Raw genomic sequence first — 22,043 nt, 5'->3', positions numbered from 1 at the left:
TACATGTAGCACTACATTAATGAAATTAACATTAATTACATTTTCAATCTCCTTTTTTCTCTCTTCTCCTCTTGGGACCCCTATAATGTGAACATCAGTACGCTTGATGTTAGCCTAAACATCCCTTAAGCTATTCTCATTTTTTAAATTTGTTTTTCTTTTTTCTCTTCTGATTGGGTGGTTTCCATTACTCTATCTTCCAGATCTCTTATGTGCTCTTCCTTATCACCTAGTCTACTGTTTATTTTTCTGTAGTGTGTTTTTCATTTCAGTTTTTGTATTCTTCAGTTCTGACAGGTTCTTTTTTATTTTCTAGCTCCTAGTTAAAATTTTCACTGTGGTCATCTGTTTTTTTCCCTAATTCAGTTAGCATTCTTATTACTAATGATTTGAATTCTTTTTCAGGTAAATTGTTTACTTCTGTTTCATTAGTTGTTTTTTTTCACGGGTTTTCTCTTGCTCTTTCAATTGAGGCAGATTCCTCCATCTTCTCATTTTGCTTAACTTTCTCTCTCTCAATGAAATTAGGTGCAACAGTTACCTATGGCGGTCTTAAAGGGGTGTCCTTAGGTGGGAACATCCTTATACAGTGTGTGTGTGCCCAGGGTCTTTGGTGGGAGAGCTGGATTTGGTGTGAACACAAGTCACATCTTTCCTCAGGATGTGCTGGCAGCTATCACCTTGGTAGGAGTGGGGCTGGAGAAGGAGTGGCTAGGGCCAGATCCAGGTGTGAGGTGGGTCTTCCCCTTGGTTAGTGGCTGTCACCACTCTATAGAGGCAGGGGCAGGTCCCATGTTGCCAGAGCAGAAGCCCTGAGGGTTGGCCTCAGCTGGCTCAGTTCCCTTTAAGTGTGTGCTCTTTCCCCTCCCAGCATCAGCACCCTTGCCACAGAGGGGAGCAGTGCTGGAGCAAGAGGGGCTGGCTGGGTGTTTGGTGAAGGTCAGCATGTGAACTGTGTTGGTCTGGCTGCCGTTAGAAATCCAGACTGCCTCTGATGTGCTACCTGTGCCATCGCCAGTAATGGCTGCCCCCTGCCTGATCAGATGCCACTTAGGGTCAATTTATGAGGGGAGCATGTTAAAGAAAATAATATAGCAAGGAGGTATAGTCAGCATTTATATAGATGCTTTAACAATATAGCCTCAAAATATACAAAGTAACAGTGGCATAATGGTGGGGATAAATAGATATATCAACATATGTTGCAAGAGATTTTAACATGCTCCCCTCATAAATTGACAAATAAATCAGACAAACACAAACTAGAGACGTAGAAGAACTGAGTAATGTAATAAAAAAGCTTGAACCATTTTATATACGTAGATGTATGTATGTATGTATGTGTGTGTTTGTGTCTCTGTGTGTCTGTGTGATTATACTGGCACCTGGATAATCCAGGACAATATCCCCATGTCAAGATTTTTAAGTTAATAACATCTGCAAAGCCCCTTTTGCCATGTGTACTGGGTTGAATTGTGTCTCCCAAAAGATACACACATACACAGACATACATAAGCACAAAACACAACTCAACACTGAAGCAACTGAGAATACAAATGATCACACAGATTATTTACAAAATGTTCTCTCATGGAAAATTTACTAGACCATATAGGAAGCCTCAATAAATTCCAAGGAATCAATATCATGTGGGCTACATTCACTGACCATAATTGATTGACGTTAGAAATTTTAGCAGAGGAAATAAGTGTGGTTTACATAATCTTAAATGTCAGATTTTATATTAATAAAAAATCATGGGGCTAAAAAGGAGATCATGGAGGGAATTATGAAGTTTTACAACTCAAACAACAATAAAGCCTCATATGTCATATTTGCTAAGGTATGGTTAACACAGTCCTTTGACAGAAATGTATAGTTTCAAGTAAATTTAGCAGGACAGAGAGTTTGAAAATGATTAAGCTAAACATTCAATTCAGGAAGTTGAAAATGTAACAGAGAAAATCCAAAAAAATAAACAGAAAGAAACAAGGAAGGAAGAATTAATAACAATAAAAGAGAAATTAATAAAATAAAGAATTAAAAACAATAAAAATATCAACAAAACTAAAAGTCTGAGCAAGGAAAAGAAAAAACAAAGTGAAAACAGAAACATGCAATGAAAAAGAATAATAACTACAAATATAACATATTTTAAATCAAAAGCAATGTTATGAACAACTATATAAGAATTTACTTGATAACTTATAAGAAGTCATTAACTACTTGGAAAAATATAAAGTGTCCAAATTAGAAGAATTGAATAGGTCGATAAGCAGTAGAGACGTTAAAATGGTGGCAAAAAACCTCCCTCCCACTGAAACTTTGTAGCCCCCGTCTGTTTGAAGGGAATTTCTACTAAATTTTCAAGGAAAACTCTTACAAATTTTATCCCAGAAAAGAAGCACTATCAGCTTATTTGATGAGATTGGTGCAATCTTGATTCCAATATCAGATAATGGCAATAAAAGAAAATTATAAGCCAATTTCACTTGTTAATGCATGTTTCAATATTATAAATTAAACATTAGCCAATCGAACATTTGATTATTAAAAAATAATTCATTATTCAGATCAGGTTTATCCCAGTAATCCCAGATCTCAACATCAGAAAATATAACCAGAGAATTTACCATTTTTACAGACAATAAAGAAAATAAAATAATATGACTTTTGCAATTGATGCAGAAAAAGTATTTGATAAATGTAAACACCTATTTGTTAGATAAATTAAATAATATGCATAGAAATATGTTAAAAGCTAGAGGGGCTATACTAGAACTATATGTTCTAGGATCTAGGACAAGCTTAGAGTTTTGTTAATGGCTTGGTCCCATCACTTAATTCACTGTGCTTTTATTGAAGTTGCTCTTCCATCCCCAGAAGGCCATTAAGGAGTAGAGCAAGAATTTTGCTGAAGCATAAAATGACTGGGCAGAAAATAAAGCAGGGGATGAGTTTTAGCTGCAGCTTTTCAAATAGCCAGGGCAGAGTGGGATGAGAACTAGGAAAATCAATACGAAAATGTTTATAAGCCAAGACATAGACCATTAGTTGCCTGGACAAGTTTACTCATTCATTCCCTAAACAGTAAATCCCTATAACTTAACTTTTGCTCTTATAAAAATAGTGGAACTTCTGGAGAAAAGATAAAACTATTTCAGTAGGAAAAAGATCCTACTTCTCAGCCACAATCACAGTTAGCACTTTGGTCTACGGCCAAGTATATATACTGTGGAAGAGAAAAAAATAATCCATAACTATAATGGACTACCAGTCTGTTTTGTTAACCAAAGACTTAACATGACTTAATATGGCTTTGAACTTTCTGAGTTCAGCAGGTGTTGAAAGAAGAATTTTTCTCTCATGAGGTTTTCAGAGCCCTCCATCACATGTTTAGGAGCTTCTTCCCTGTAGTTCTCTTGTGGTAAGTGATACACTCTCCTCTTACTCTCTCCTCAGTTGCTAGCAATCTGGCAGGCCATATATGCAAGTGGGTTCTGTTGGATAGGACATAATATAAACCTCCACAAGGTCTCTCTTTTGTCATGACCCATATCTGGTGCACTGGAATCCTTTTTTTTTTTTTTGCGGTACGCGGGCCTCTCACTGTTGTGGCCTCTCCCGCTGCGGAGCACAGGCTCCGGATGCGCAGGCTCAGCGGCCATGGCTCACGGGCCCAGCTGCTCTGCGGCATGTGGGATCTTCCCGGACCGGGGCACGAACCCATGTCCCCTGCATCAGCAGGTGGACTCTCAACCACTGAGCCACCAGGGAAGCCCCGCACTGGAATCCTTGATGTACCCTTGGACTTGATAAGCTGTACAGTGGAAGTAGACCCCACAGTCCTTGGGTTCATTCATCAACAGCTAGTCACCTTACCTTTAGCTCTTTATATTTGTCAGGTGGGAGTCAGATTCCAGTCTACTGGGCTCCCATACTGCATACATACTAAGCTCTTTCAGTAGTACCCGTGATGGTCCTCTAACTAGCTTTCAGGTGAGAATGAGCACAGCAGACCTCTCCATTAGGGGCAATTTATTAACAGAGTTCTCACCTGAGAAATCATCTTCAAGAATTTTCTTCCCATTGAAAGAATCAAGCATTTAATCACCTTCTCCTATACGAACTATATACCTCAGGGCAGTCAAACAGTTCATGAGGGTGTTTCTCTCTATAAAATTATCATAGCCAATAGACAAAGAAGGAATAATAGGATGCAAACATCACCTTTTTGTGAACCCTCAGTGATGTAGTTGATCTAGGAAATGATCATTTACAGCTGTTACCCCCACAAAAAGAGAAACTACTAAACATTATATGCTTCTTGATAGAAGTATTGTACCACCATCTCTAAAGTATTCTTGCCAAAATTTTTCCTTGAAACAGATCAAGCCTCTAGATTTAACTAGCAGCTTACAGGAATTACAGGGGACAGACAAACATGTTAAAAGACACCATGGGGAAGCAGTCATTAAAATCCAGAGTGTGGAAAGCTTTATTGGATAAGTGATCTTATTTTTTTTTTAATAAATAAATTTCAAAGGGGGAAACGTGGGCATGGAAGAATCTTAAGGAATTTAGAAATACTATCAAATGCAATGTGTGATTCTTATTTGAGTCCTGATTTAAACTAAACACTTTAAAATATACAAGGCAGTCATGGACATTTGAATACCGACAGCTTGTTTTACGATTATTAAGGAATTATGGTTCATATTTTAGATGTGGTAGTGAATGACACCATGGCTGTGTTTGAAAAAAAAAAGGCCCTTATATTTAAAGGTATACAATGAAGTAATTATGTATAAATTGATACTGATGTTTGAGGTTTGCTTCAAAATAATGCTGAGAAACTTGAACCCAAGCAGTTTCTTCCAGAACCTAATGATGAAGTTATTCTGTAAAGAAATAAATGTGAAAAAATAAGGGATTTGTCAGGGAAGAGTAACTGCCCAGTTTTGTTGGTCTCTAGGGGCATGTAGGGATAGTCAGAGATAAACTTAGAAAGGCAGGTTAGGGTCAAAGCTTGGAGGGCCTTGGAAAATAGGCTAAGGAACTTTAAAGGAAATCATTATTTCAATATGTAGGGCACCATAATGTTCTGTACCAAAATTTGTGATAAGATTTAGTGCTAATTTGGACTCCCCTGGTGGCGCAGTGGTTAAGAGTCCGCCTGCCAATGCAGGGGACACCAGTTCGAGCCCTGGTCTGGGAAGATCCCAAATGTTGCAGAGCAACTAAACCCATGCGCCACAATTACTGAGACTGCGCTCTAGAGCCTGCGAGCCACAACTACTGAGCCTGTGTGCCACATCTACTGAACCCCCCGTCCCAGAGCCCATGCTCCGCAACAAGAGAAGCCACCACAATGAGAAGCACGTGCACCGCATTGAAGAGTAGCCCCTGCTCATCAAAACTAGAGAAAGCCCGTGCTCAGCAACAAAGACCCAATGCAGGCAAAAATAAATAAATAAATAAATTTATATATTTAAAAAAAAGATTTAGTGTTAAGTGCTGGTCACCATGGTTTGTCAAACTATTGGACGCTCCCTTTGATGGAAGATGAGTTTTGAAAACATTAGATTTATGGAAGTTGAACAATGGATTTTGATGACATATTCTTTTCTTAATGGTGATAGGAGCTCTTTTTAAAATAATTTAATTTTATAACCTAGATTATAAATTTCTAGTCTTGAAGGCCTAGGAGAACCAGAGTTAAAAGAATACACTTGTTCTGTGTCCTCTAGAGAGGATTGAACCCACCAAGTTTCCTAGTGTTATGATTACAATTAAGATTTAAATTCTCTGTGGTGGTTTTTGTTTTTTCCTCAATTTAGTGTTTTTTGAATCCATAATATTATATATTATTTCTAGAAATATTTCCCTCTACAGTACAATGCTGATTTGTGACTTTGTTTTGCAATGTTTTTTAAAATTGGACTTTTGTGGAAAATCACCTGAATGATATAATTCATTATAAGCAGAATAAATTTTATGGTGAGTGAAAATTATTTCAAAAGTCATTTCTTCTTGTTGTAGGTGGCCTCTGTTTCAGTTTTCTTGGCCCATACAAAACAACTAATGTGAAAGATAGGCTCTCTGTGATTGCATGCTTCCTGCCTTCAGAGTAATGAAGATTTTGGAAAGACATCATCAAAGCAGAAATAGAAAGCTTGTTGCCTCTTTTGAATTAACAATATTTTATTATATTTATCGTAAACTCTAGTTTCCTAACTAAGTAATATGAAATGCATACAGAGTTTGTGTTATCTCAGATTTAAATTTAATCATTTGGTTTCAAGTTTCAGATTTGATGGTATCTATCAAGTTTTACAAGGCATGTCTAGCAGAGCACAGTTTTGTAAGATTCACAAGTGTCTTAGCTGGAGTTTCTACAAGGAGAGTATGGGATAGGAATTCTTGTTCCAGTGGTTTTTTGTTTGTTTTTTTTTTAGGAAAGCACTTTCAGGTGAAGGAAATTGAGGAAAATAGGATAGGACAGGAAAAAAAACAAAAACAAAAAACTGAGCCAGAATATGGATCTGATTCCACAGGAAACCGTGGAGAACAAATTGTACAACCAAGTCATTTCCTCCTGATGGGAGTCAGTCAGGGCAGTGGTCTTCCCTTGGGAGGGGTGGGCGGTCATAGCCTCCCAGGTGAGGATGCTCCTGTTTGTGTGAGGGCAAGTCACTAGAAATGAGAGTAGCTGTGAGCTGTTTACATGACGTGTAAACAGCTGTTTACATGACGTGGATGGGTACCAACAACATCCTTTACAGTTTACCCTTCGAACTCAGATACACTTACATTCAGGCACAGCCTCTCGAGAATTCTGATTGGAAAACCTTACAAGAAGGTTACTGGGATAAAATCCAGCTGCTGTTGCTGCAGTTTGTCCTGAGGCCATGTGTAATATTCATTACCTCCTGCCTCCACTACCAGTTCTATATTCCTCTCCTCATTGATGAGCATTTCTGCCAAGGTGTGGTTTGCCTGGTGGGGGTGACCCAGGCCCCATCCTTAATTTGTGAGTTGTGAGCCTCTTGGTCACTCTGTCTTTATCAGGTCATGGTTGCTATACTTTCCCATTTACAGTAACGACTGGGAATGAAAGTCACCTGGCTATCCAGAGTGAGTCCTTGGTGATGCTGGATGGGAAGTGTGGCCAGGAAAGGAAAGGCAAAGCCCTATCTGGAATACAGGATCAAGCATGGGTAGCATGGAACATTTTCCCTTTCCAGAGTGTAAGAGTCTGGTTTGTCTCTCTGAAAGATTGTTCCGTTTTGGGGGCACACTGTAGTTCTCTGCTACTGGCAAGTTAGACATTCAGCAGTGGCAATAGCTAGACTAGCATTGGTGAGAAGGATTCCAGGCCCATGTGAAGGTCCATTTCTTCCACCATGGCCATTCTAGCTCATAGCTATACAATTCAATTGCCAGATAAGCTAAAGACCGAGGCTGGGCGACTGAGTCATCCTGTCCACTTGAGTGCTGGATGCCTCTTCTGAAGTCTATTCTCCTAGCAGACATTAACATGTGATACAAAGGTCCTCCTTTGTCTTCCTTGAACAGTTTTTTAGATGTACTGTTTTCTTAGTGGTTGCTTTAGGTATTACAATGAACATGTGTAACTGCAATAACAATCTACTGAAAAAATACTTTACTACTTCAAGTGGAGTATAGGAACCTTATTTCCTTTTAAATCCCTTAACTCTCCTCATTTAAAAATTTATTTCCTTTACACACATCAGGCACCCTCTGGGGTGGTGTTATAGTTGCTGCTTCAACCACCAGACATGATTAAAAACCCATGAGAAGAAGAAGCGTCTATTATATTTACCCCCTCCCTGCTTTTTTTTTTTTTAACCTACTGCATTGTTATTTCTACCTTTCTGAAGTCATTTTCTTTCTGTTTGAAGGATTTCTTTAAGGCATTCTTTAAGGGTAAGTCTACTGGGAACAGATTCTCTTAGTTTTCCTTCATGTGAGAATGTCTTTTTTTCCCTTCATACCTGAAGGATATTTTTGTGAAGTATAGAATTTAGGGCTGACAGTTTTTTTTCTTTCAACACTTGAAAAATATGCTAAATTTAATATAATATAAACCAATATTTCTAGGGCTAAAGTTGCTAAAGTTTAATTATATGATTGCCACCTAAATAGCCTGTTTTGATTGGGAAAAGAAAAGGGAGGGTATAATTTCACTCTTGTTATATTATTAGAAATATTTCTTTTTGACTGAGGGAAAATACTCATGAAAGCTTTTTTTTTTTTTTTTTTTTTTGCCTGCTTTCTAGGTAGTTGCTTCTTTCTTTTTCTTATGAAGCATGCAGAGAGAAGAAGCATCTCTTCTGAGAGCAAGGAAGATGAAAACATAAATTAAAAATTCAGTCCCAGTGAGCCACCTTCTGTATCTGAAGTCAGAGAGAAGAGAGCCAGTTACACAAAAAATCATCTGTGGGGAAGCGTAAGGAGTTTGGAATCAGCCACATCTGCCTTTGAATCCTCTTTGCCATTTACTAGGTGCATGATCTTGGTGAGTTATTTAACCTCTCTTGGTCTTAGTTCCTTGACTAAAATTGAAATAATAACAGTCTTTGGGTCACATCTGCCTTTGAATCCTCTCTGCCATTTACTAGGTGCATGATCTTGGTGAATTTTTTAACCGCTCTTGGTCTTAGTTCCTTGACTAAAATTGAAATAATAACACTCTTTGGGTCATTGTGGGATTAAGACAGACGAGATGTATAGACCTCTAGGCTGTGATAGGTTCTCAATAAGATTCTTTCAGTTGTCTTCCTCTTTCCTCCTTTAATATAGAGGAAATTTAAGGTTAAGGAAAGACCACCAGAAAAGGTGTTTGACTTCCTCTTGGGAAACATGGTGAACTGGCAAAGTTAATATTTCATGGGAAAGGTATTTGAATTATTTATTTCTTTAAAAGTTGTGATGTTAAATTATCATCTTTGGAATTTATAGAGTTACTATTATTTTAATTTCTTTGGTTATTTTAATTTCTTTGGTTATTTTAATAAAGGTAAGTGTAACTGGATTTTATCAGTATGCATCTTATCAGGAGAGAAAAATCATGAAATAACTTGAATAGGGTAAATTTAATATAAAGAATCACTAACTCTAATAGATTGGAGCAATGCTTCTTTCACTGGTGAGAAGTAAAGAGAACTCTAAAGAATATAGTATAACGGGTATAAGGAGCAGTCCTTATCCATAGGGCTGAGAAGATCACCCAAGGAAGAGTTCCCACTCATCCCCCCCCTCTCCACACTCCAGGATTGAGATCTGGAACCTACTGCAGAAGGCACAGTCCTCACTGGATGTCAGAAAAGTCCCTGTGACGCTACCCTGGGGGAGTTTGCTGGAAATCTGCTCTCAGGAAGCTGCCTTTCTCTAGTGCTCCAGGGAAAGTTGTTCGTGAGGAGGTATCTCACCTGAAGCAATGCTACAAAACTGCCCAAAGGTGGTGTCACTCTTCTCCTGACCACTCTGCAGGAACCTGGCTCTGGAGAAGCTGGGCACACCGTAGGAACCTGGTGCTGGAAGCTGCCTGAGCTGTAGGACCTGGGCACTAGGCATATGCTGCAGAAGTCTACGCAGAAGTGAGCACATGAGAAGCAGGAGGCAAAACCCTTTCCCCCTGTATTGTCCCTCCAGCAGTCTCTATTGATAAAGTGTGACATGGCACAGTTGACAGTGGAAAATATTTAAAGGGCCCATTTTCACAGAGCAGGGAAATAGAAAGAATTTGGACCTGAGAGGCAATAATTTATGACAGGCATATAAGGGGTAAAGAATTCATGATTGGAAATCTCTGTTAGGACTTGATAAAAGTGATTGTCTTAAACTTATACAATGTATTGGCTTAATTATTCAAACCCTGATATCAATGTTTCAGTGCCTCCTGGTGATAGCATATTGAAATTGCATTTCAAATCTTTGTGCCTATTAGAAGCAGCTTTTATAATCGAAATTTTAGAACAGGCTATAAAATTGTAGCAAACATTTCTCTACATCCAGAGTTCCTAAATTACAAATTACACTTTAAAAAACTTTCTAGTTAGAGGAACTTATCCTGCACAAGAGATATTATATAAATTTGAATGTGGTTTGATTTGATCCTGAAAGATTTATTTAAGTACCAGCATCAGGAGTTCAAATGCTAGCTAATCCAACTGCTGAGGTAATCCAGATTAAGACCCTTACAATGGGCCAGTACCAAAAAGGTGTCCAGGTTGGTTTCCGACTTGCAAAAGGGGTTAGATACATGGTTGTAGAGTAAGTTCCTAACTCTAGTAACTGAGTGACTGCTAAGCACGTGAAAAGGTCAGCAGGACTGATGAGTATTACTAACAGACTATTAAAAGAAAATGCAGTGTATAATTTTTTCACTTCAGTTTGTATAAATATAGATTTTTATGCATATTTAATTTATATTTACCTTCTCCATGATATTTGAAATTTTTGACAACACATTTCTTTTGTAAATTCTCCTCTCCTTTGTTTCACATGACCCTATTTATTTTCCTTTTCTAGGCTCTTTTCTTTTGGAGCATCATCTTAAGTGTCAGTATTCCTTAGAGTTCCATCCTTGATGCCCTGTCTCATTCTACATATTCTTTCCAGGGTAGCAGTTTAACATCACACTTAAAAATAGAGAACTTCAAGTTAGAGAAATCTTGGCTATTAGCTCTGCCACTTTCTGCTTTGTGACCTTGCGCAACTTAATATCTTCAGTCTCAATTTCTTCATCTGTAAAAATGAACTACCCTCTCTTACCTTTCAGAATTGTTGAGATTTTGAAATGAGAAATTATGTAAAGCCCTTACATTAGTGCTTGACTCATAGAAGATGGTGAATAAATAGTACTTATGATTATCTGTTTTGTCAATTTCAAATAATATGCTTATGATTCTAGATCTTCAACTAACGCTTCTCTGTTGGACCCCAAATCTCTATATGTACAAACTTTTTCAGTGGTTTTAGTGCCAATCTGTGGTCTGTTGTAAGTCAGTGATGAGGATTATGTTGGTAAAAGAGGAACTGAAAAAAATAAGGACATTTTGGGACTTCTCTGGCAGTCCAGTGGTTAAGAATCCACCTTCCAGTGCAGGGGATGCAGTTCTATCCCTGGTCAGGAAACTAAGATACCACATGCCACAGGGCAACTAAGCCCGCGTGCCACAACTGCTGAGCCTGCGCACTCTGGAGCCTGTGTGCCACAACTAGAGAGAAGCCTGCGCGCTGCAACCAGAGAAGCCTGTGCACTGCAACTAGAGAAGCCCATGTGCCACAATGAAGATCCTGCGTGCCACAGCTAAGACCCATCTCAGCCAAATAAATTAATTAATTTAAAAGAAGGACATTTCAGTGCAGTTTTAAAATGAAGTCAAGTTTACTTAATTTAATAAATTGCCTTTTATATTAAGATTCACTCAGTTTTTGGTGTTGAAATATCCTTTTATAAAAATGAAATATTGATATCAGTGGATAGATTTTTTTAAAAACGTATCCTGACTCAGCAAAATGAAAAATTGGCAGTCTTAAATTGGTCTCTCATGTTTATTTGGAAATTTTGCTGGTATGTGAAATCTGGAAGCTTAGGAACCTCTGATCTGTTGGACAGTTTTACTTGAATAAACCATAATCTCCTCAGACTCGACACTGTGAAAAGTATATTTGTTGCTTCCTTCTTCCCCTAAACACAAAACTCATTTTTATATATCATAAAGTATGTCATAACTGTCCATCCCAGTTGGTTGTCAGAATATGTGAGTCATCCTCAAACCCCCCATGGAGCTGTTACCCTTACATTCAATTGATCACTAAATCCTTTAGACTCTCTCTTGAAATTTCTTGATTCATACCCAATGCCACTGTTGTAATTTTTAGTTGGAATTATTTTCTTTCTACCTCCAGACTCTCTTCATTTTAATTCATTCTGTCCTAAGCCGCCAGAATGATCTTTCACTTCCTTGCCTAAAATCCCCCAAGGCCTTCCTATCTCCATTGGGGTTAAACTTTCATGTAGCCAGAAATTCCCTCCCTTCCCATCTGCTCCTTCTCCCTCACATGGATCCCTCACTGAGCCTGCCGTAATTAGCTGATTGCTTCTCTGTTGCCTTGCAATCTTTGCACATCCAGTTCCAACTGCTGGTAAATATCCTTCTCTCCTCATCTAGAAAGTTCCACTTAGTCCTTCAAGATTCAGCGTGAGTTTCTACCATCCTAAGCCTTCCCAACCACCCCCATCTGAGTCTTGCCTCTCTTTTCTCTCTCCCCAAATCTTCGTTATAGCACTCTGCCACAATGGGATGCAATTTTGTGGGTACATAACTAGGTTTTATTCCCATCTGTGAGAAACTGATGGTGTTAATCACGCCTTCCACCTCAGTACTTAATACAAACCCTGATATGTTACAGGTGCTCAACAACTACTAGCTGCATGACTCTAAGCTTAACATCATCCAGTTAATGATTCTGATAGACCATCTTTCTGTTCCTAAGAACTCTGCAGCTCAGAGTGTTGAGAAAAATGATAGAAGGCCATAGTCATTGTATTTCTATTATAAACTCCCTACTCAGGAAATCAAGACAGGTGTATAAACACTGTGTTTAATGTGTTAGCACTTTTTAAATACTATTTATTTTCATTATTATTTTTTTTTCGGTATGCGGGCCTCTCACTGTTGTGGCCTCTCCCGTTGCGGAGCACAGGCTCCAGACGCGCAGGCTCAGTGGCCATGGCTCACGGGCGCAGCCGCTTTGCGGCATGTGGGATCTTCCCGGACCGGGGCACGAACCCGTGTCCCCTGCATCGGCAGGCGGAGTCTCAACCACTGCGCCACCAGGGAAGCCCCTATTTTCATTATTGAATACAAGTGTGTGGCTGAGGTATGGGTGGGAGATAGGCAAAGGGAATAGGATGCCTATTTAGCATGGCTACACATTCCTAGGCTCCGGCTCTGCTCTGCAACCAGGATTTGTTTGTAAATATGAAATGTGCCCTCTCCTTTTAGGTACTTAGGTATGTCTTCTATGCTGTGTGTAGTGGTAACCAGAAGTATAAATTTAAACAAAAGATTATCAAGTAAGATCATCTTATCAAACAGCTTGTCTTCTTGAGGAAAATTCCTAAAATCTTAATAGTCATCCATTATTTTCTTAAATGATGATCCTTGTGGTGAATTACAACTCAAAATTCAGAGAGGACCCAGAGCAGTATCCATTGCTTATCCATAACTATGCCTTTCACCTCAGTCATGCCATCCAGAAGGGCATATCAGAGAAAATAAACTCCCTCACCCACTCGGAGAGGGCAGTTGAGCTTGATGAAATGCTTCTATTATTTAAGGCTGATCAAAAGCTTAACTTTTCTTATAATCTTGAGCATCATATATGTTCTTGATGGTATGAAAATGCTCTGATACTGTTTCAGTTAGGATGTGTAGGTCTGCAATTAATAAACACCCAACGATCATTTGAGACATTTTTCTTCTCTTATATTACAAAGAGTCTGGAGGAGGCAGGATATCTAGTTCATCAGTGCAGTGATGTCATCAAGGACCCAATTTCTTTGACCCTTTCTGTTATTAAGCACATTTAATTTTTGTCCTCCTTTATTGCGTCATGGTGGCAAGATGGCTGCTGAAGTTCTAAGCATCATTATGACATACCATTATCCCAAATAGGAAGGAATCAAAAGGAGACATTAAAGTCATTATTGGCAAGACTAACCCATGATTCAGTCCTTGGGGCTGGGCACACTGTCAACCCAAACACAGTGGGCTTCTGTTAGCAAGAAAGAAGGGAGAAGATGGGTAGGCAACTAACATTGTCTGCTTCCTACTCCTTCCCTTTTAACTTTGTGAAATATGACAGTGTCACAAAGGCTTCACTTTGGGGTGTTACTTCTACTATGTCTGTAACCAGAGCAATCTTCTATCTTCTCCTTTCTTTCCTCTTCCCTCCACAACTTACAACAAGTTGTACTGTAAATTTACCGCTATGTGTTAAGTTAAAAGACATGAACTTACCAATATTAACATTTTTCCCATGAAAGTTGAGCGATTCCCCCAAATAATTCAGGATTAATGGAAAATGAATAACCATGGACAGTAAGTGAATAAAAGGTGCTTAAAGCCACCAGAGAATGTTTTTAAAAATGGGGGAAAAAATGTAATTTACAATTTAAACCAGTGAAAGATTCACATTGGACATTTTCATTTGGAAAAAAAGAAAAAATCACCTGTTAACCACATTTAATGACATTTCTAGAGATTGACAATAATGGACGAGGAAATGTCCATTTTTATTTCTTAAATTTGAGGAATCTATCCAGTCATGTACTGCAGAGAGAGAAAATGTATTACCCTGTGGCTTTCTTTAATAGTGTGAACTACCATTTACCTTATTATGCCTTCTCTCTGACCCAGTTGGAATAATCACAATGGCTGCACATATGTTCAAAAAGACATGGAACTCAATGGAGAAGAATTAATCTTACTACAGTAGAACACTTAAAATTAAAAGAAGATGAGTGGACAAAACACAGAGGGGAAAGACAAGTGTCTCAAACACCCAAACATGGAGCAGATCCAGCACTTTGCAGGGGTCATAGCCAGACTTTGTAACAGGAGAGGAAGTCATCTGGAAAATGCCATTTCTCACACACCAGCTGTAAGTCAATCTCCCGGGTAAGAGTATCAAGTTAAACAACCTTTGCAAGTCTCTCATTTCTATGAATGTAATAAAATTCCAGCAACAGAATCATTCTTTTGTTGAGTGGTTTCCCACCTGCTGCTCACATCCTGCTGAAGTCATCATCTTCTCGAAAGTCTTGTCCATCAATTTTCATATGTTTAGTCCCAAATGTCTCTTTTGTGGAAGAATTAGATTAATATTATCAGAAGTCACCCTGATGTGCAGCCATAAGAAATAAAACTGAGTCGTGATCATTAAAATGCAGGTCATTTAACAGCTGGGAAGGACAGTGTGAGAGCTCTTGAGGAAGTTAAGAAATGGGAGGAAAGAAATAGAACTAAATAAAAATACAAAAATGGCAAAAAAGCAATGAAGATTTTCAGAAAATAAGGGAGTAAAAAGTAACTGTGTTACACACAAGACAACAGCAAGGTAAGAAAAAGGAATTGTACTGGCTGGGAAAGTGTGGATTACAGTTCTGACTTCACTAATTATTCCTGCAATTTTGAACAAGACACTTAATTTTTACTTTTTAACAATAGCTTTATTAAAACATCATTTACATTTCATACCATTCACTCATTTAAAGTATACAATTCAGTGCTTTATAGTATTTTCACAGAATTATACAGTTGTCACAGTCTAACTTGAGAACATTTCATTATCCCCAAAGAAACCTAATACCCATTAGCAGGCACTGTTTATTCACTCTGCCCCCAAACCTGGCAACCACTAAGCTACTTTCTGTCTCTATAGATTTGCCTATTCAGGACATTTCATATAAATTTCGCTTAATGTAATGTTTTCAAGGTTCATCCCTGGTACAGCATGTATCAGTACTTCACTCCTTTTTATTGCCAAATAATATTCTATTATATGGATATACCACATGTTATTCATCCATTTAGCAGTTGGTAGATATTTGAGCTTTTCCCTCTTTTTAGCTATTATGGATAATGCTGCTATTAGCATTTGTATAAAAGCTTTTGTAAACCACTTAATCTTTCTATGACCTTATCTGTAAAGCAAAACTAAGAGTTTATGCTTTATGTTTCCACATTTGAGGAAATCTTCATTTTAGGTTTCTAATTGATTTATGACATAGGTATTGAAGAATACAACATAGATAAAACATAGATGCAGCTGATATTCCTAGTAAAACAATTAGCAATAGCATATACTACTTCCCCCTTTCAGTTGATAAATAGATGAGAGTTCTTCAAATATTTGTTAATTAACAGACCATTTAGTTTTCTTTTGTATTCATTTAGCCGTCCATCCACTTATTCATCAAATATTTATCAAATGCTTATTAGTGCCCATAATATTCTATTTCTACAAGATACGTAGTGGTGGATAAGAGAGAACTTACACATAAGGAATTTATATTCTGGTAGAGAAGAGAGGACATGTATGCACATCCATAAAATACATGGTGAAAATGAAAATGACATTTATTGAGACTCAGATATAGCCTCAGTGGGTTCAGAGTACGATTCTATGCCTACCATGATATTTCAACAAATTCTTTGTTGTTGAAATGAAGCTCTTTGTTGAAATTATCTAGGAAAGACTTATTTACATATAGAAAATGGAAAGGGTTCAAGGAGGAGGTACTTGCTGTTGAAAGATACTGTTGTTGTATATGTTACAACAGTGTATAATAATTGCCAAAGAGATCTGGAAGTGGTGTTAGTGAGTTACAGAAGCTCAAAACTTGTGCCTTATGGAGCCGTGTGACTATACTTTGGCACAAAACAAATCACCCTATATTGCTATCCAGTTTGTTTGAATATACCCTGCATTTCAACATCATTTTGAAATAACTGTTGGCCTTTCCTTTTACATCATTCTGGATTTCTGATAAAAAAGCCTTATAAAGGATGTAACATCTAAAATTGTAACATAATAAAGGAAATTCATTTTGTTAACTCATTAGGTATCATAATCCAGTCAGTATTTTACGAATACTCCCAGTAGTTAGTGTCATGGAATGTTGCTGGTTACCATATTTCCTTTTCTCAGAACTCATGACAACATTTGATACACTGAGAAAGTTTTGCTAATTTGGTTAATTTATGAAAAAATTATATAAATATGAATATAAAGTTTATTGATTTCACATTGACCTGAAATAATCTTGGACATCATAGCTTACAAATGGATTCATTCCAACCATAACCATTTGCCATCTGTTTCCTTTCCTGAGAAGCAATAAAAGAATGTATTAATTTGTAATCAGAATGTGATGAGACAGTACATCCATGAATATTAGAATCTATCAAGAGGATCCTTTTGGTATAGTACCAATTAATCAGTCATTGCTTTATGTCCCAGGAGAGTGAGCTATAGGACCTACATAAAGGCTCCTTTGCCCTCTGGCATCAGGTTGGATTTTGCCAATGGAAGTCACCAGAGATCAGAGAGCAGGAAAATGATGAGGGATATTCTTTCCTTTATTATCTTCCTCAGGCTGAGGGATTGCCACTGTATGTGTTCCTCTATCACAGTCCACAGTTGCCATCTACAGCTTTAGGTTTCAAAGGGTCATGGTAACCATTTGCTCCGTTATCAGACCTAGTGAGCTAGTGTTGCTGATCCTTCACCATTTTTGCTTTCTCTTTATTGATTCTGTCCATAATTTCATAAATGGATTGTTCATTAACTCACTTCACTCACTTTTTTTTTTGAGTGTTTCTGATACTTTCCAAGACCTTGAAGATAAACTTCCTTTCCTACTTTCTTAGCAACTACTCTCTCTTGAGAAAAATTGTTCAGAACTTGTAAATAATGCCAAAAGGTGAACAGAAAGTCCTTTTATTATCATATGGGGTCATTGTTTTACAGGTCCATGCAAGGATTATCTAAGGGAATGTACTTTGTTCAGCTCACAATATATTATGACTTAGTGAAGTAGCATGCATAGTTAACTAATGCATTTTGCCCTATAGTGGTGTAAATAAGGTCTGTCCACATTTTCTCTTCTGTAAAAAGATAACTCCAAAGGCTTCAGTTTTTTGCTTTCCAGGATATTAATCATTTTGCACTTACTGAGCAATCTTATCCTTACATTTCCATATTAAATTACTTATAAATAAATCAGCTATTCAAATCACTTTGAGCTGGTCTTAATATCTTATGAGTTACCTCTTTGTTTAGTGAGTTGAAGGCCATCTTTTTTTTTTTTTTTTTTTTTTTTTTTTGCGGTACGCGGGCCTCTCACTGTTGTGGCCTCTCCCATTGCGGAGCACAGGCTCCGGACGCGCAGGCTCAGCGGCCATGGCTCACGGGCCTAGCCACTCCGCGGCATGTGGGATCTTCCTGGACCGGGGCACGAACCCGCGTCCCCTGCATGGGCAGGCGGTCTCTCAACCACTGCACCACCAGGGAAGCCCTGAAGGCAATCTTTGATACATGTTCATTTTATATTTGCATGAGAGTACTGATTTTATCTTTATGAAAATTCTACTTTAGCATCTCTTTGGACTACCTCTCCTGTCTTATCTCCACATCTTCAATCTGCCCTTACCTATTGGTTCTTTCTTACGTTCCTTTAAAGCGTATTCAAATCTTTCATTAAAAAACAAAACAAACCCTGCAAGTTTCCTCTGTTTGCATTTATTCTGTACACTTCTTGAAACAGTTGCCTATGTACACACACATTTGTCATTTTTTCAACTCACTTTGACTTCTCTTTCTATTGACATGATTTCTTCCTCCGATTCTAATGAAACTGCTCATATCAATGTAAATAAAGACCTCCTTATTCAATCGAATAAACACGTTAAGTTATGAAGTTATTCGCGTTTGCCATAGCACTTGACAATGATGTCTCTTTTCTTGAAATATTCTTTTAGCTACCATGGTATCCTGTATTCTTGATTTTCTTCTTTCTGGTTGTAATTCTAAATCTTTTGACTGTCTTTGAGTGGTTGTACTTCAAGGGTTCTCAGCTGAACCTTTTTCTTTTTTCTTCTTGTTCTTCATATACTCTGACATGATCTTGTTCTCTTTCATGACTTCAGTTACCATTTAGTTCCATGGCACAAGCCTTTATCTCCAAAGCACCAGTTCTGCATATCCAACTTCTGTCGAACATCTCAGATGTCCCAGTACGTCTCAGACTCCCTATAGTATCAAAAGAACAAAATGCTTTCACTCTCTCATTTGCTGCATGCTCTGTGCTTTCTACATTAGGGAAGAGTGCCACCGTGACCTGGTTGCTCAAGGCAGAAACAGGCAATTTTCTTAAATTCTTCTTCCTTACCTCTTGTATACAATTAAACTCTAAATTGAGACAATTCTACCTTTTAAACATTTCTCAAGTCTATTCTTATCTGTATCCTAACTCCTACTTTTTGGGTCAGGCTGCAATCATTCAACTGCCTCCAGATTAGCCTTCCTGCCTCTATATTTGCCTGTTCCATGCCATTTATATAAAATGCAAATCGAATCTCTCTCACTTTAAACCCTCAAATAGCTCCTGTTTTTTTTGGATAAGTCCAGTGTCTTTATCATGGTGTATAAAACCCTTTATCCTCTGACCCTGACTTCTGCCACAGCCTTATTTCTTGTATTTCATTCACCAACTCTTTGCTCTAGTCATGGTAGGTGGGGATAAAAGCCAAGCGGAACCCAAGCATTGAACTACATCGAAATAGGCTTGCTCTGTGTTCTCTGCAGAATAAATAAAAATTTGCAAATTCTGGTCGATGATTTATTTGTGCTTATATAATAATAGTTTTGTGGGAGAGATAGTCATTTGTAGGCTACTTGGCTGTCCTTTATTTCTTGCTGAGTGTGCTAAGATTGTAAGGCCCTAACTGCTGTTTACTGGGGCCATTTTTCAGGGCTGTTTATGCAGTTGGTAATCTTGAGAGATGAGGTGATATCTCCTTCTACACCCACACAAAGAGTAAGCTAGTTCACGCCTTTCTATAAATGTGGTGGATTCCCCAATCTCAGCGTTTCTCAGCTGGGCTGCACATACTCTGCATGTATAGCATCCACCTGGCCCCCTCCCCATCTCCTTGTGAGATCTGGAGGCAAGAAGAACCATTGTAAATATACTGGTGCTTCAGCTGTTTGCTGTGCCATGAGTAACAAAACCCTTTTTCTCTGACTTAGGAGGTTTGTCTCTTCTATCAGCATCCAGGAAAGAACAACAGACTAATTTATTAGCTTTTATATCAAATCAACTCTTAGACCTGACCATTTTATGTTTTAAAGTAGTTCTTTTACTTCCAAGTAATTTTAAGAAATGTTGATAAAAATGCTGCTTTTTTTCTGAATAAGAAAATAAAATAATGGATGGTCCAGGTCAATATTGGCATCTGGCAACAGTACTTGAAGGCAGTTTTAGATGGGATTCTCAATAGTGATAGGTCAGCATTTGGTATCAACTTCTATATGATCATGGGACCTAAGACAATGTTAGGAATGTGAAGTCATGTTATTATCAGGGGCATCTGAAGGATATTAAGTGATTCATTATTTGTTTTCTTTTAAAAATGTTAGCACTTAAAAAAAAAAAAAGCACAACATGACAGTTGTGAGTTAAGTTTTCTTTGGGGTCAAATGAGGACTATAGCCCAGAGACAGCCATTCAGATAGCTCTGAGGAACTGCTCTGAAGAGGTGGGGGGAAGGTCAGTATGTACGTGATTTCAGTCAAGGTGGATACATGCAGTCAAGCACACATTTTGGCAGAAGGTTGCTGCTAGTCATGAGGAGCCAGATGTCTCCATTAATGATTTTAGTGCTTTTCTAGGTATGAGAAGATGCAAGAAATTGGGCTCATAAAATCTTCTCCTGAAAATATCTATCTGACGGCCTGTTCTGCCAGTTTTTCCCAAAGCACGGAGAGCCTCATTGCTGATCTTCCCCTTGAACTCCTTTCAGGGTATGTTGAAGGTCAGCAACTACAGTGGCTAGTGACTTCATGCTTGTAGAACCAGATGGTGAGTGACAATTTTTAGTTGGAAGCACCTCTAACATATTAGCACAATCACAGGAACGTGGATCATCAAATCCTGGTTAGAGTACTTGAACGAATGGACGGACACTGACCTGCATGAGAAAGTCCAAAATCAAACTCATTCTTCCATTAATTTATTCTGAGAACAACAAGCACCTACTAATTTCCAGGTACTCTTCTAGAAAGTATGGATATAGAAATAAGTGGCAAGATCCTTGAATCCTTATAGAGATTACAGCTAATGGGAGAGACTGACATGCAAACATTTCTAATATAACATAATAAGAATTTTGTTAATAATAATCATATAGGGCTTCCCTGGTGGCACAGTGGTTGAGAGTCCGCCTGCCAATGCAGGGGACACGGGTTCGTGCCCCGGTCCGGGAAGATCCCACACGCCGCGGAGCGGCTGGGCCCGTGAGCCGTGGCCGCTGAGCCTGCGCGTCTGGAGCCTGTGCTCCGCAACGGGAGAGGCCACAACAGTGAGAGGCCCGCATACCGCAAAAACAAACAAACAAAAATTATAATCATATAGCCATAGTAAAGTGCCAGTGTGCATGTGTGCACGTGCCCCAAATACAAAATACCGTTATTCCACCACCCAGAAAAGAGTACTACTGTTAATAGCTTGGTAAATTTGGTAGATATCCTTATAGTCTAAAATTTTACACACCCTGAGAATACATGAATACTATATATATATATATATATACTCTCTATAGGTAATTATTAAAATACATGATAAATGCTATTAAAACACATACTGTGCTATGAATTTATGAAACTTTATCTCCCAGAAACTGTTATCTATGATAGTTTATATATATAACTATATATACTAATATATATACTAGTTTATATATACTAGTTTATATCTATATATACTTATTTATATAGCTTATAAACTAGTATACTCATTTATTTATATATATAAATCATCATATAAGTTTATATAGTTTAGTGTATATAAACTAATATTTATTATATATTATATATTTTAATATATAGTAATATATTAGAATATACAGTGGAGAAAAGACAGCCTCTTCAATAAATGGTGCTGGGAAAACTGGAAAAGTATATGTAAAAGTATGAGATTAGAGCACTCCCTAACACCATACACAAAAATAAGCTCAAAATGGGTTAAAGACCTAAATGTAAGTCCAGAAACTATCAAACTCTTAAAGGAAAACATAGGCAAAACACTCTATGACATAAATCACAGCAAGATCCTTTTTGACCCACCTCCTAGAGAAATGGAAATAAAAACAAAAATAAACAAATGGGACCTAATGAAACTTCAAAGCTTTTGCACTGCAAAGGAAACCATAAACAAGACCAAA

General features: G+C 37.8%; 1 protein-coding gene across 10 annotated transcripts in view; it reads left to right on the top strand.

Moving 5' to 3' along the window:
- The window catches only part of GRXCR1 (glutaredoxin and cysteine rich domain containing 1), a 339,136-nt gene that overhangs the window by 68,805 nt on the left and 248,288 nt on the right, over positions 1-22,043 (top strand). For 6 of the 10 annotated variants that reach the window (XR_003680589.1, XR_003680586.1, XR_008617838.1 and 3 more), the window contains 2 exons: positions 8,304-8,542; positions 9,298-9,795. The gene's annotated coding sequence lies outside the window, so the exon portion shown is untranslated. Of the gene's footprint in view, positions 1-3,342; positions 3,428-8,303; positions 8,543-9,297; positions 9,796-14,456; positions 14,777-22,043 lie in introns of those variants that run through there. The other 4 variants (XR_003680585.2, XR_008617837.1, XR_003680591.2 and 1 more) reach the window with 3 other exon arrangements.

This window comes from Physeter macrocephalus, chromosome 7 (genome assembly GCF_002837175.3).
Source record: "Physeter macrocephalus isolate SW-GA chromosome 7, ASM283717v5, whole genome shotgun sequence".
In the NCBI taxonomy this organism is placed as follows: domain Eukaryota; kingdom Metazoa; phylum Chordata; class Mammalia; order Artiodactyla; family Physeteridae; genus Physeter; species Physeter macrocephalus.
Note: the sequence above shows the minus strand (reverse complement) of the source record. Positions and strands in the feature narration are given on the sequence as shown.